Source organism: Marmota monax, unplaced genomic scaffold (assembly GCF_021218885.2).
Source record: "Marmota monax isolate L192 unplaced genomic scaffold, Marmota_monax_Labrador192_F-V1.1 WCK01_AAM20220418_F8-fsc00021, whole genome shotgun sequence".
In the NCBI taxonomy this organism is placed as follows: Eukaryota; Metazoa; Chordata; class Mammalia; order Rodentia; family Sciuridae; genus Marmota; species Marmota monax.
Window position 1 is genome coordinate 2,786,262 of NW_026695228.1, and position 12,706 is coordinate 2,798,967.

The following is a 12,706-nucleotide window of genomic DNA, read 5'->3' on the forward strand; positions in this document are numbered from 1 at the left end:
AAGTTCAAAAAAAAATTAATAGCAGATGATAGATAGTGATTAGTGACACTGCTGAATAGCAAGACTATTTAGTTTCCCCTGCCCCATGCCCATCACCCACTTGTGTGGAAAGAAAAAGTTCCTAGTTTCCAAGTAAATCAAACGTCACTGGTCTGAGAGTTACTAATCTTAAGGAATTATGCAACTTTTCTAACTTTATTCTAACTTTTTTGGAAGTATGCAAGTCTTTTTTTTCTTTTTCTTTTTTCATTTTTTTGTTTTTGAAACATTGTGACTTGGTCCAACTACCAAAATTCTGCTAAAAATGAGCCATGTTTAAAGTGCTATGCTGGATAATTCTCAATTAGATCAGCAATTATTCTGGGGCTAACTAACTATGTGATCCTAGGCAGATCATTTACTCTGCAGGACCTAAAAATCGTTGTGTGTAATATGCACGAATTCTTCTAGGGGAAGTCTAAAATCTCTCCTAGCTCTCAAATCCTATGAATAAAATAATAGGACAACTGTAAAGAAAAAAAATGGAAGATTTTATTCTAAAAAACCAAGGGTCAGCATCATTGATCTGTGGTAATGGTTGGAAAGTGGAAGGTAAATGGTCTTTGGTAATTGACTTGTATTTGATAGATTCACTTATCAGTTCCCAGAGAAATGTACTGGGCCTTCCATGCTTCTAAAAACCCTTACAAAGCATCACACAAATTGGGCTTTACAAGTTTATTATTATTTCAAACACCAATTCTAATGACTTCCTGAATTTAAAACAGACATCTTGAACCTCTGCTATCTCGATTGATTTACGATCGTCTCACTTTCAATATGAAATCTGTTGTCAAGTCTTTTCAATCTATATCTAAAGGAATCTCAAAGCAGCTCTTGCTTCTTTGCCCACTACCACTTCCCTTCTTGCTCTTCCTACTGATCTCCTTCCCAACATATCTTCTGCACAACAGACAGGCTAGTTTTCCTAATGCTCACATTCAAACATATTATTTACCAGTTTGCAACCTTTAATAAATTGCTGGCATTGGGTAGAATAATTATAAATTCTACACCAACCATCTGATGCTTTTCATAATCAGATTCTCACCGTTTTAGGTTTGTTCTCCTTTATAAACTCTAAAAGGTATTCTATGTTGACCAAACCAGGGGAGGTTTACCCAACTTGCCTTTGCCTCCCCATTACTGGTCTCTATCGTCCCATTGCCAAAGTCCCTAGCACAGTTCACTCAAAACTTTGACTTCTCTTTAGTCTATGAGCTGGAGACAAAACAAGCAGCTTCTAAATTTGCTATAAAAATCACTAGAATATCACATTCTTCAACTTCATGTTTCTTCCTCATATTAAATCTTTCCTGAAATATTAGACAGTAAATTTCATTGAGTTCTCCTCATAACCTTACAGTTTACAAACTTCAGCAGGGCAGTGAATAATGATGGTGTCATTATTTTGAGGTTGCCTGAATGTACCTTGCAAAAAGCCTTCTTCTAGAAGGGGATCTGTAAAGATTTGTTGAATTATATGGAACGATCTGCCTCACCCCCAAAAGAAAAATAAAACAAAACCTTTAAAGTCCTCTTGTGAGTTCAAACTGTTCTTTAAAGAAATTCTTTTTAAATGAGGATAACTACTTGTGGTTTATTTCTTTGGTACTTTGTATTCCCATGTTAGATTTTTCTCTATGGAAGTATATACCTATGGTCAGGCAAACAGCCTCATGTTGTAAAAGAGAAGATATAGGGTGCTTTAGTAAGTTTTGTTGTTGTTGTTGTTATTGTTGTTATTGGGACCAAAGAACCCAACAGGAACAATGTAGAGGAAGAAAAGTATATTGGGCGTTCATGGATTCAGAGGTCTCAGTTCATAAACAACCAACTCCATTGCTAATGGGCCCAAGATGAGGCAGAACATCATGGCAGAAGGGTGTAGGGAAGGAAAGAAGTTCAGAACATGGTACCAGGAAGCAGAAAGAGAGAGCTTCCCTCACCAAAGACAAAATATATATACCTCAAAGGCACGTCTCCAGTGACCTACTTCCAGTTACCACCACATTAATCCATATTAGTGGATTAAGCCATTGATGAGTTTGCACCTTTCAAAACCTAATTGTTTCTCCTGTGACTGTTCTAGCATTGTCTCACACATGAGCTTTTGGGGGACATCTCAGATCTAAACCATAACATAGGGTCTCAATGTGGTTAGCAAATACTGAAGGTCACACAGTTGGTTACTGACAGAACTAAGGCTAGAAGGGTTAGGTTTTTGTAATCACGTTCAAGTGTGGCTCATGGACCAGAAGCATCAGGATCACTGGGGAGTTTATTGATAATGCAGAATCTGAGGCCCCACTCTAGACCTACTGAGTCAGAATCTGCATTTTAACAGGAGAATCATGTGCACATTAAAATTTAAGAAGCTCAGCTCACGGGCTCTGCTACTAGAAAAGAGATCATGTTGTTCGAGCTTTCAAAGATCAAAAGACAAAGATAACAAGTGCTGGTGAGGATGTGAAGAAAAAGAAACCCTTACACACAGTTGATAGAATTATAAATTAATATAGCCATTGCAGAAAACACTATGGAATTTCCTCAAAATGTTAAAACTACCATTTGATCTAGAAATCCCACAGGATATATATTCAAAGGAATGAAAATCAGTATGTCAAAGAGATATCTGCACTCACATGTTCCCTGTCATATTATTCACAATAGCTAAGATAAAAGATCAATCTAAGTGTCCATCAGTTGATGGATGAAAATGTGGTCCATACACAAAATGAAATACTATTTTGCCACAGAATAAATGAAATTCTGTTATTTGCAACAACATGGATGAACTTGGAGATCATTATGGTAAATGAAAGAAGTCGGGAACTGAAAGACATTTATCGCATGATCTCACTCATATGTGGAATCAAAAAAAAATCTGATAGAAGTAGAAGGTACATCAGTGGTCACCAGAGTCTTGGTTGGTTAGGGGAGAAGGGAGATAGAGAGATGTTGACTAAAAAAAATGAGTATATACTTATAATTAGGTAGGGTAATTTAAAAAATAATATGTCCAGAATAGGTAAATATATAGAGACAGAAAACAGATAAGTGATTCCCCGGGTGAAAGGGGGAAGAAGAATGAGGGATGACTACTAAGGGTAATGGAGTTTTTCTTATGTGTGTGAAAAGTTTTTAAAATTGATTTTGTGACTATTTCACAACTCAATGACCATACTAAGAATCACTGGATCATACATTGTAAGATATATGAATTATATCTCAATAAAGCTGGATTTTTCCTAAATAAGCAAATATGTAAATAAACATAGATCACTCAAAAAATGTTTGTTTTGATCAACTCTCACAGATAAATATATTTTCATCAACCTACAGCTGTCACGGAGGTAGTGCAGGACAAAAAAACCAAGGTATCAAAAAACAAAAGAGCATTGCTAGCAGACTTTCTTATTTGTTCAGGACTGATACTAATTATAGTATGTGGGGTCAAACCAAAACCTCCTTCTACCAACTCACATAAACAGTCATCAGCAATTTGCTGATTCAGTGAAGTCAAAGAAATGAATGCAATTGCTTTTCTCCCTCTCCCGTCTAACAGTTACTATTCTAGTTTAGTATAAAAATTTTCAAAGGCTGCACTAAAAATCTTTGGGTCACTCTGAAATTTCCCATTACCAAAATCAAATATCCTATATTCACAATCAATGATCTATTAGGTATAAAATTATGACTTCTCTTTAGGAAAACTGGGATTTATTTTTGTCTGTAATCATGCTGCCAAATTTATAAAGCGTTGTTTACACAACCAGTTGTTAAATAAATAAATAAATAAATGAACAAACATACGCAATGGGAATCTCCTAGCCAAATAATGCACATAATCAAACTGAAAAAGTATAAGACTGTTCATTTAAATTTGTCCTCTTCTCTCTTCCCATATCACCTCTTTTCTGCTTTTCTTTAAAAAAAAAATAAGACTTGTCAGGGAGTTTCCTTGGAGAAGCACCTTGTCATTTCACCACTGTTTAAGACAACTGTGGAATCCAAGAGGGAAATTCTGACTTAAGAATTCCCCTGTATTATGTTGCCCCACGTTGAAACTGATCACATTTATCAAACACTATAGAAGTGCTAATGCTATGCATTGTTATCCACAGTTAATGCAATCAAGGGAACACCTCCAGTACTCTGGTGTGTGTGTGTGTGTGTGTGTGTGTATGGGTGTGTGGGTGTTGTGGGCATGTGTGGGCATGTGTGCAAGAGCTGTTCTTTGGGTGAAGAAAGCAGGATTGATTACAGCGTAGATTAGTGTGAACTTCTGTCCTTTTAAAGACAGGAGGATTTCGGTGTCAATTTGGTGGAGTGCTAACAGCTTGTGATAAGTCCTCTCTCATGATCCAATGAAAATACAAGAAGAGAGGGAAGAGGGAGGGGAAAAGAAAGGGGGGGGGGAGAGAGAGAGAGAGAGAGAGAGAGAGAGAGAGAGAGAGAAAAGACACTAAAATAGTTCTTAAAGTGGAAAAAAAAGACAAAGCCATATGCTACAGTAAGGGGAAAATTAATGTAAATTCTGTTGGTCAGAGAAACATTATCCTAAAATATTCACATTTTATCCTCTGAAGCAAAAACAACACAGCAGGTAAGGGCTGGAGTAGCAAAAACAAAAGGAATGGCAGAGTTAAATAAACAGCTGTCTCCACTCAGCTGGTCTAAATGCAGTACAGAACTGAACTTTGGGTCCAGCTCTCCCTTGTTCTCCAACAACATGACAATTATTTCTACTTTTATCAAAAAACTAAAAACCTTTAAAATGCTTATATCTCCAGTTAATATTATAGGAAAATTTTTTCCCTTAAGGGTTTTAAAATAGGAAGTTTCTAATTATAACAATCCATGTCATAATATGGTAAAGAAGGAAGAGGAGGAGGAGGAGGAGGAAGAGGAGGAGGAGGAGGAGGAAGAGGATGTGGTGGGTGATGGAGGAGGAGGAGAAGTAGAAACATTTCATTAAGACATACAAGGATACTAACATTGCTCTAAAACTGGATAAGAGTCACCCCCTAAAAGAACACTATTGATATATTTCATGTGTGAATAAGTAAGAAAAATACTATATATAATAGTATCAGATGAAATTAATATGATTGCAGTAGCTATAGGTTTTTAATCTCCTCAGCAAACTATTCCCATCCTATCTATCACATGTTTGTCACTGTGTTCTGCAGGAATCAGATTCTGAAATACCATGTTTAGCAGCAGGATGTTCATTAAGGAGTGTCCTTGGGGTCAATTTCTGTTAAAGGGAGAGAAGAAAAGCAAGATTGGAAGTTGACTTGTGATACAGGCTCCACAACCTCCTCCGTGGGGCCCACAGGAAGCTCTGTGAGTGAGGTGGTCCAGCCTTTGCTCCCACATCAGTCAGTCTTTGGATGTAGGCCATGCCAGAAGGAATGTGACCTTGAGAAAAGCAACTCTCACAACCAATGCTGGGAAAGAAGAGCTCTTTATTCTGGAGTTGTTGGGTTTGTTCTGCTGGTAGCCAGAGAGGGCCTATTTTTATCGTAATACAGAATTCAAGAGACATCAGAAAGGAGAAAAAGAGACTGCAAATCTGGGTTTCAACAGATTGTGACTTGCAGCCCCCGGGCCTGATTCCTTCAGCCTTTCCTATGATTTTTCTGAGATATTCCAATATCTTTTCATTTCACTTAAGTTGATATGAGTTGAGTTTTTATTGCCTCATATACAATATCAGATTAACTAAGTTACCAGGGTTAAATAAGAAACACATAATTGCAGGCTAAATATGAATATATATAAACCATATTAAACCATGCCATGAAAAAAAGGATTAAAGTTGTGTATAAAAAATCATAACCCACTATGATAGTTAATTTTCAGTGTCAAATTGACTGGGTTAAGGAATATCCGAATAGTTTATAAAGTATAATTTCTGGGTATGTTTTTGTGGATGTTTTGATAAGAAAATGGCACTTGAGTCAGTAGACTGAGAAATGAAGATTTGCCTTCAACCAAAGAACCTTGCCTTCAACCAATGTGGACAGGCACCATGAAATTGGCTAAGGGTATAGAAGGAACAAAAAGGCAAAGACCTTACACCAGCAATCCTTCAGGTCCTTGGGCCTTTGTCTTTGACAAAGAGTTACACCATTATCTTTGCTGGTTCTGAAGTCTTTCAATTTTGATTGAACCAGCCCTCTTGACTTCAGAATCTCCACATTGTAGATTTGCTGGTGTATTCAGGACTTCCTCAGGGAGTTTCAAGATGGCGGAATAGAGAAGGTTGCTTTCCTGGCTGCTTCATGGTGTGAAACCAAGAAAGCAGCTTCTCAGCAAGGTGAGTGAGCAAAAAAATGTGTATGGGGGTGACTTTACTGGGATTTAATACTGGACATTCAAAGCCGATATGGAGTTGGGTATAATAAAATAAGGAAGAAATCCCCAGTGCCACAGTCACTATGGCAGCCAGAGTCACCAGCCAAAGTGGTCCCTCTGTGAGCAAAGTGGAGGCACAAGGTAATTAAAGGAACCCACATTTTTAGGAGGCCTGAGGCGTGTCTGGGTACGGGGAGTTTAGAGATCAAAGGCACTGCCCAACCAAACTGAAAGGCATGCTTGTGTGGGAAAGAAGCTGCCATTCCTCCAGGCTGAGTGCAGAGGACACTGGAAGGAAGCATTTTGCAGCTGCAGCATGGGGGCTGGCAGCTGGAGAAGCCAATTCCTGGCAAACCCTAGTTTGACCTAGAAAGCCCACATAGAGTGTGCTTAAGTGACCAGGAGAAAAATCAAACATGGAGAAAGGTTTACACAGGGAATAACCGGTTGTGGAAACCCACCCAGCTCTACCCCTCCTTCTGCAGTCTGGCTGCTTGCAGGACTGGCTGGGTAAGATGGCACCTGGCTAGGAATCTGAAAGGGCAGGGGCAGGAGAGATTGAGTTTGGAGACTGAACTCAAGACCAGGAAATGTGGGGGGTCCTAAGATGATGCAGTGGACTAAGAATTGGTTCCTCTACCACATGAGTGGAATCCAGGGGCGATCCCTGAGATACAGTCTTCTAGTGTGGACCGGCAATTGCTGGGCCCTGGAAGTGTGCTGATTTAAAGTCTCCAGACCAAGTGGCATTCAGAGAAGAGTCTGGAGCCCACCTAAGCCTAAATCTCCCCTCCAAGAGTTCCACCTACAGGATTACCTCTCTCACCCCAGTGATCCCACCTAAAACTGCTGAGAAGGGAAGCTGAGAATCTTTTGAACTCCAATGGACATAATTCTTTAACTTTTCACTAACATCTTTTTTTTTCTTTTCTCTGTTTAATTGTGACCTTAATGATTCATGAGTATTTATACATATTTGTATTGTTTTTTCTCATTTCTAGCATTTTTGAAATCAATATTGTATTTTGAGGACTAGGATGTCTGATTAGTATATTTCAGTTATGTTTCAGTTATGTATTCTTTTATTTTTATTTTTAACTAAAAAAAATTACTTTATATATACACATATATATGTATACATATATATTCTCTCACTTTTCTGTTTCCCTTGATTCTCTTTCTCTCTTTTCTTCTGCTTACAGCCAATCTCTATTCTCTTTTTCACTCTTCCCTTAATTGTTTACTCCTATCTTTTCTATTCCTCCCTCATAATCATCACATCCTTTATCACTTCTGTTCTCTCCTAGTCCACCATTCAAAATTTTAAACTCTTTTGCAAACTTACTGTTTTTACTGTGGGTAATAACTGATCATATTTCTGTTTCTTGTGATAATTAACACTTTAGATGTCATAGCAGGAACTATTTGGTTTAATACTGTATATTTTTGCATTGTTTATTATTATTACTTATCTCCCCATTAAACAGTGAAGTACTGGAAACATTTGGGGAGACTATAAGTTCACAGGGTAAAAACTCTACTGCTTTGAATCCATACTGTTAGATAGGTAGACACACAAACAACTTGAAAAAGCAGGGGAATAAATCTCCCCAAACAAGCCAAGATACTTCAATACCAGAATCCATAGATATTACAGTGGAAGAAATGTCAGAGAAGGACTTTAGAATGTACATAGTTAAACTGATCTGCAAGATAAAGGATGATATAAGGAGTGAAATCAGAGAGAAAATTCAGGAAGTGAAAGATCACTTCAATAAAGAGGTAGAGATTCTGAAAAAAAAATCAAGCAGGAATCCTTGAAATAAAGGAATCAAAAAAAAAAATTAAAAATTCAATGGAAAGCACCAAAAATAGACTAGACCACTTGGAAGACAAAGTTTCAGGCAATGAAGACAAGTATATAATCTTGAAAATACTGTGGAGAAAAGATGGTAAGAGACCATGAACAGCACTTCCAAGAAATATCGGATAACCTAAAAAGACCAAATTTAAGATTTATCAGGATAGATGAAGGCTCAGAGATACAAATCAAAGGAATGCACAATCTTTTCAATGAAATAATATCAGGACTTCCTCTATAATTGTGTGAATTAACTTCTGTAGGTTCTTTTCTATATCTCTATCTCTATTCTATATCTGTTTCTCTATCTATCCATTGATCCATCCATCCATCCACCCATCCATCCATCATACTAGTTGGGTTTCTCAGGAGAACCCTGACTAATATACCAGACATAACAAATAAAGTTAACCCTAGCAAGAAAGGTATTACTCAACATCAATTTTCAGATATTTTGGAGGTGGAAGGTTAGGAAACCTAAGATCTTTGTTCACTCCACATACATAAATTAAAGAATACAACTAATATATTTAAAATCTCTAGGTGGAGGAAAGTGAATATTTTAAAAATGTTGCATGAGACAAGTTTACCATGTGGAAAATGCAATGGACTCAAATTTTGGGAGAGAAATGAATTAAGAAGTAAATAACCAAATTAAAATGTACAAAAAAATAAAGGTAGAAATTTTTTCAGATAAAAAGTCAATGTCTTTAGTATGTTCAATTTGTACAAGCAAAAAAATCACTAAGGTTTCAATAGAAAAATAATGATGATAAAACCTCACAATTCACACACAGAAACCAATAGCCCCAGAGAATTAGGATTCAGGTTTTTGTTTGTTTTATTATAAAGAACAAAAATAAGTTTTATTATAACATTTGACTATCTTCAGATCAGATTCTCCAAGATTACATTGGCAAGTGATTGAAATAAAAGTCAATTACTTCTTTCTTGCTTACAAAATTATTTTGTCATGTGTTTAAGTCTTTTTGGTGTAGGGAGTAAACCTTCAATTTTTCAGTGTACAAATTCTAAAACAGCAATAGGAAGAAAGTAATTAACTTAAGAATTTATTATTTATGTATATGGTATGTGCTAGGAAATTCTTAATCCAAAAAGTACATACAATAAACCATGAAGTTTAATCTAATAATGAACACGAAGTTAACAAATGGCTTTCATATTTCATAAATAAATATAGGATCGCTTGGTCTGGGAGAATTACAATAGCGATACCTATATGCTAGGATATCAATAGAACTAAAATTAATAATGGCTGCAATAAAGTATTCTCATTATTTTTTAGTTAATACCAAGAAAGAACTTAACAAACTTATAAAAAGAATCTACATATTTTGAGGGGAATTTTATGGAGTAGAAACCAGTAGCCAGAGAATTAGGATTCAGGTTTTTGTTTGTTTTATTGTAAAGAATAAAAATAACTTTTATTATAACATTTGACTATCTTCAAGCAATGAGCTTGATATAAGAATGGACTTCATTATTTTCTTTTCAAAGGGACAAACCTTAAGGCAATGAATAGATGAATAAAATAAAATTTTATTTCAAATTTAATGATAGTTAGTGGATATTAGGTCGAACCAGGAGAGTGACAATGTAAAAGTCACTTGAAAGCTCTAGATATCAGTTGGACTTATGGATTATTTGACAAAAATAATTCTTAGAGCTTCTTCAGAACCTAGAATCTTGTCATTGTTTACACTTGTGATCCCTTTTTATTCTGAAATCTATTATGTGATCTAAGAGGTCATCTGTTCCCAACACAATGAAGGGAAAGAAATGCTATGGTCTGAAGGCTTGTAACCCCTAAATTTCATATGTTGAAATCCAGATTCCTAAAGAGATGGTATTAGGAGGTCGTTTTTATCTTTGGGAAGTGAACTGGTCATGAGGATGAAGTCCTCATGAATGAGTGTCCTTATGAAAGAGGCCTAAGAGAGACCCCTAGCTCATTCTGTAAAGTGAGGACACAGCAAGATGATCACATCCATGAACCAGAAATTTGATGATCACCAGAAGGGAAATCTGCTGGATCTTGGGTTTTCCTGCCTCTAAAATTTTGAGAAACAAATTTCTGTTGTTTATAAGACACCCAGTTTATGGAATTTTGTTATAGGAGCCCCAACAGACTAACACAGCTAGTTAGAAAGATCTTCCACTAACATATTTCAGAAATGAAACTCTCAATGGAATATAGCTCCAAGAAGCTTGTGATTTTTTTCCCTTCTATGTTTTCAGTTACTTAGGATAATACCTGGCCTGTAATAGAAACTCAAAAATGTTTGTTGCAGGAGTAAGGAAGAAAGAATGGAAGGAAATAAACGGGTTTCTAGATTGAAAAAGTCCATTCAGTTCCCAGAAAAAAAAAGGAAAATAGACCACGGAGGCATACTATCATAACATTTTGAAACAGTGAAGATAAAGAAAAAACCCACAGAAGACTCTATGGACTTCCAGGAAGATTTTTAAAAAGGTACACAAGTCAGAAGGGGTTTGTAATTTTCACAAATAACACATACTATAGGATACCAGACTAATGCCTTCAAATTTTTTTTTGGTGGGGGGTCATACTTAGGAACTTGCACATGCTAGGCAAGCACTCTATCACTGAGCCCTTTTTATTTTATTTTGAGACAGGGTCTTGCAAAATTGCCCAAGTTGGCCTCATACCTGTGATTCCCCTGGCTGTTTCCCAAGTAACTGGTATTACAGGTGTGCGCCTTCACACCCAGTTCAACTCAACATTCTGAGGAAAAATAATTTCCAACTCAGGACTTCACTTTCAGTCAAACTGTCAATCAAACATGAAGATAAAATGTAGATATTTTCAGATATAAGCTCTCAAAATTTTACTTTTTAAAAAATCTTTTATTAGGAAACCATTGAAAAATATGTTCCATAAAAATGAGAGAGTCATCCAAGAAACAGCAAGACATGGGACACAAGAAACCGAGGATTCAGCTCAGAGAAGAGGAGAGAGGAGATCCCTGCTTGCTAGTTGTGGAGGAATAGAGGACAGCAATTCCACATAGAAGTTGGTCCAAAGATGCTTCTTTTTCTTTTTTAAGAATGAGAAATTGATAAGTACCCATCACACTGAAATATCTTAAGAGGAAATTTAGATGATTAATGGAGTGAATGAAGTTTGAATTAGCGTTGTTTTGAATCAATCCACAACAGCATATAAGACTGTTATTAATCATAGCAAAGTGAAAAATAAACTATACAAAAAAAATAATAAAAGTTAGCAGAGGATACTCCATGACTCAGCTGTGAAAAAATTTTACAGTTCCATGAGCACTGACTGACATCACCAATAGTCTAAGGAGATGAGAAGACCTCATGAGTAGGTAGGGTTTGAAGATGGGGTGAAAGAGGGCTAAATCCTTTCCTTCTACAGGGAAAGCCAAAAGAGAAGGCTTAAAACTGAAATGCCAAGATATTGCAATATAAGCATATGGTTTTGGGAAAGGGACTTAAAGATCAAATAGAAACAAACTCTGCTCAGTCTAGCCAAGCTTTCTTTTCCCACTACCCTGCACATAGTCCCTAAGCACAGAGTGGAGGGGCCACCATGCTCCTACTGGTACTGGCAATAAGTAACATGGTGTTCAAATTGTTGGTTAGACATGAGCCATTGGGAGACTGCCTGCTGTGATGGTGCGTGCTAACATGAGAACAAGGGAAAGACATCACTGACAGCTGGTCATGTACCTGGCCCTGGGCTAGCTTTTCACATTTGAATTTCTCCTTTAATCTTGTTTGTCAGAAAGAACAAGTAACAGTTGTCTCTGAATGCCTTAGCCTGAAGAATAGAATGTTTGCTTTTAGGCTGATGTGTGTTCAAGATGTCTTCCACCAAAGCCAATGCATAAATCTCATATCATAAGCATCTGAACAGCGTGAGCAATCACTGGAACACTGTAGATTCCAGGTGAAGTGTTAGAGCTCAAGAAATGTACATAAAAAGCCAATCCCCAAAAAACCAAAGGCCGAATGTTTTCTCTGATATATGGATGCTGACCCATAATGGGGGTGGGGGTGGGGAGCATGGGAGGAATGGAGGAAGTTTATTTAGGGCAAAGAGGGAGAGGGGAAGAGAGGGGGAATGGGGGTAGGAAAGATGGTGGCATGAGATGGACATCATTACCCTAAGTACATGTATGAGGACATGAATAGTGTGACTCTATTTTGTGTACAACCAGAGACATGAAAAAGTGTGCTCTATATGTGTACTATGGATTGAAATGTATTCTGCTGTCATGTATAACAAATTAGAATAAATAAATAAATTAAATGTATATATACATGAAGACAACAGTATACAGGGAAAAAGGCCAAGGAACATTTGGTTAGTTCATAATGTTCCAGCTTTTGGATCCTAGTTAAGTATACATTTCATAGAGGTCTGGGCTTAAA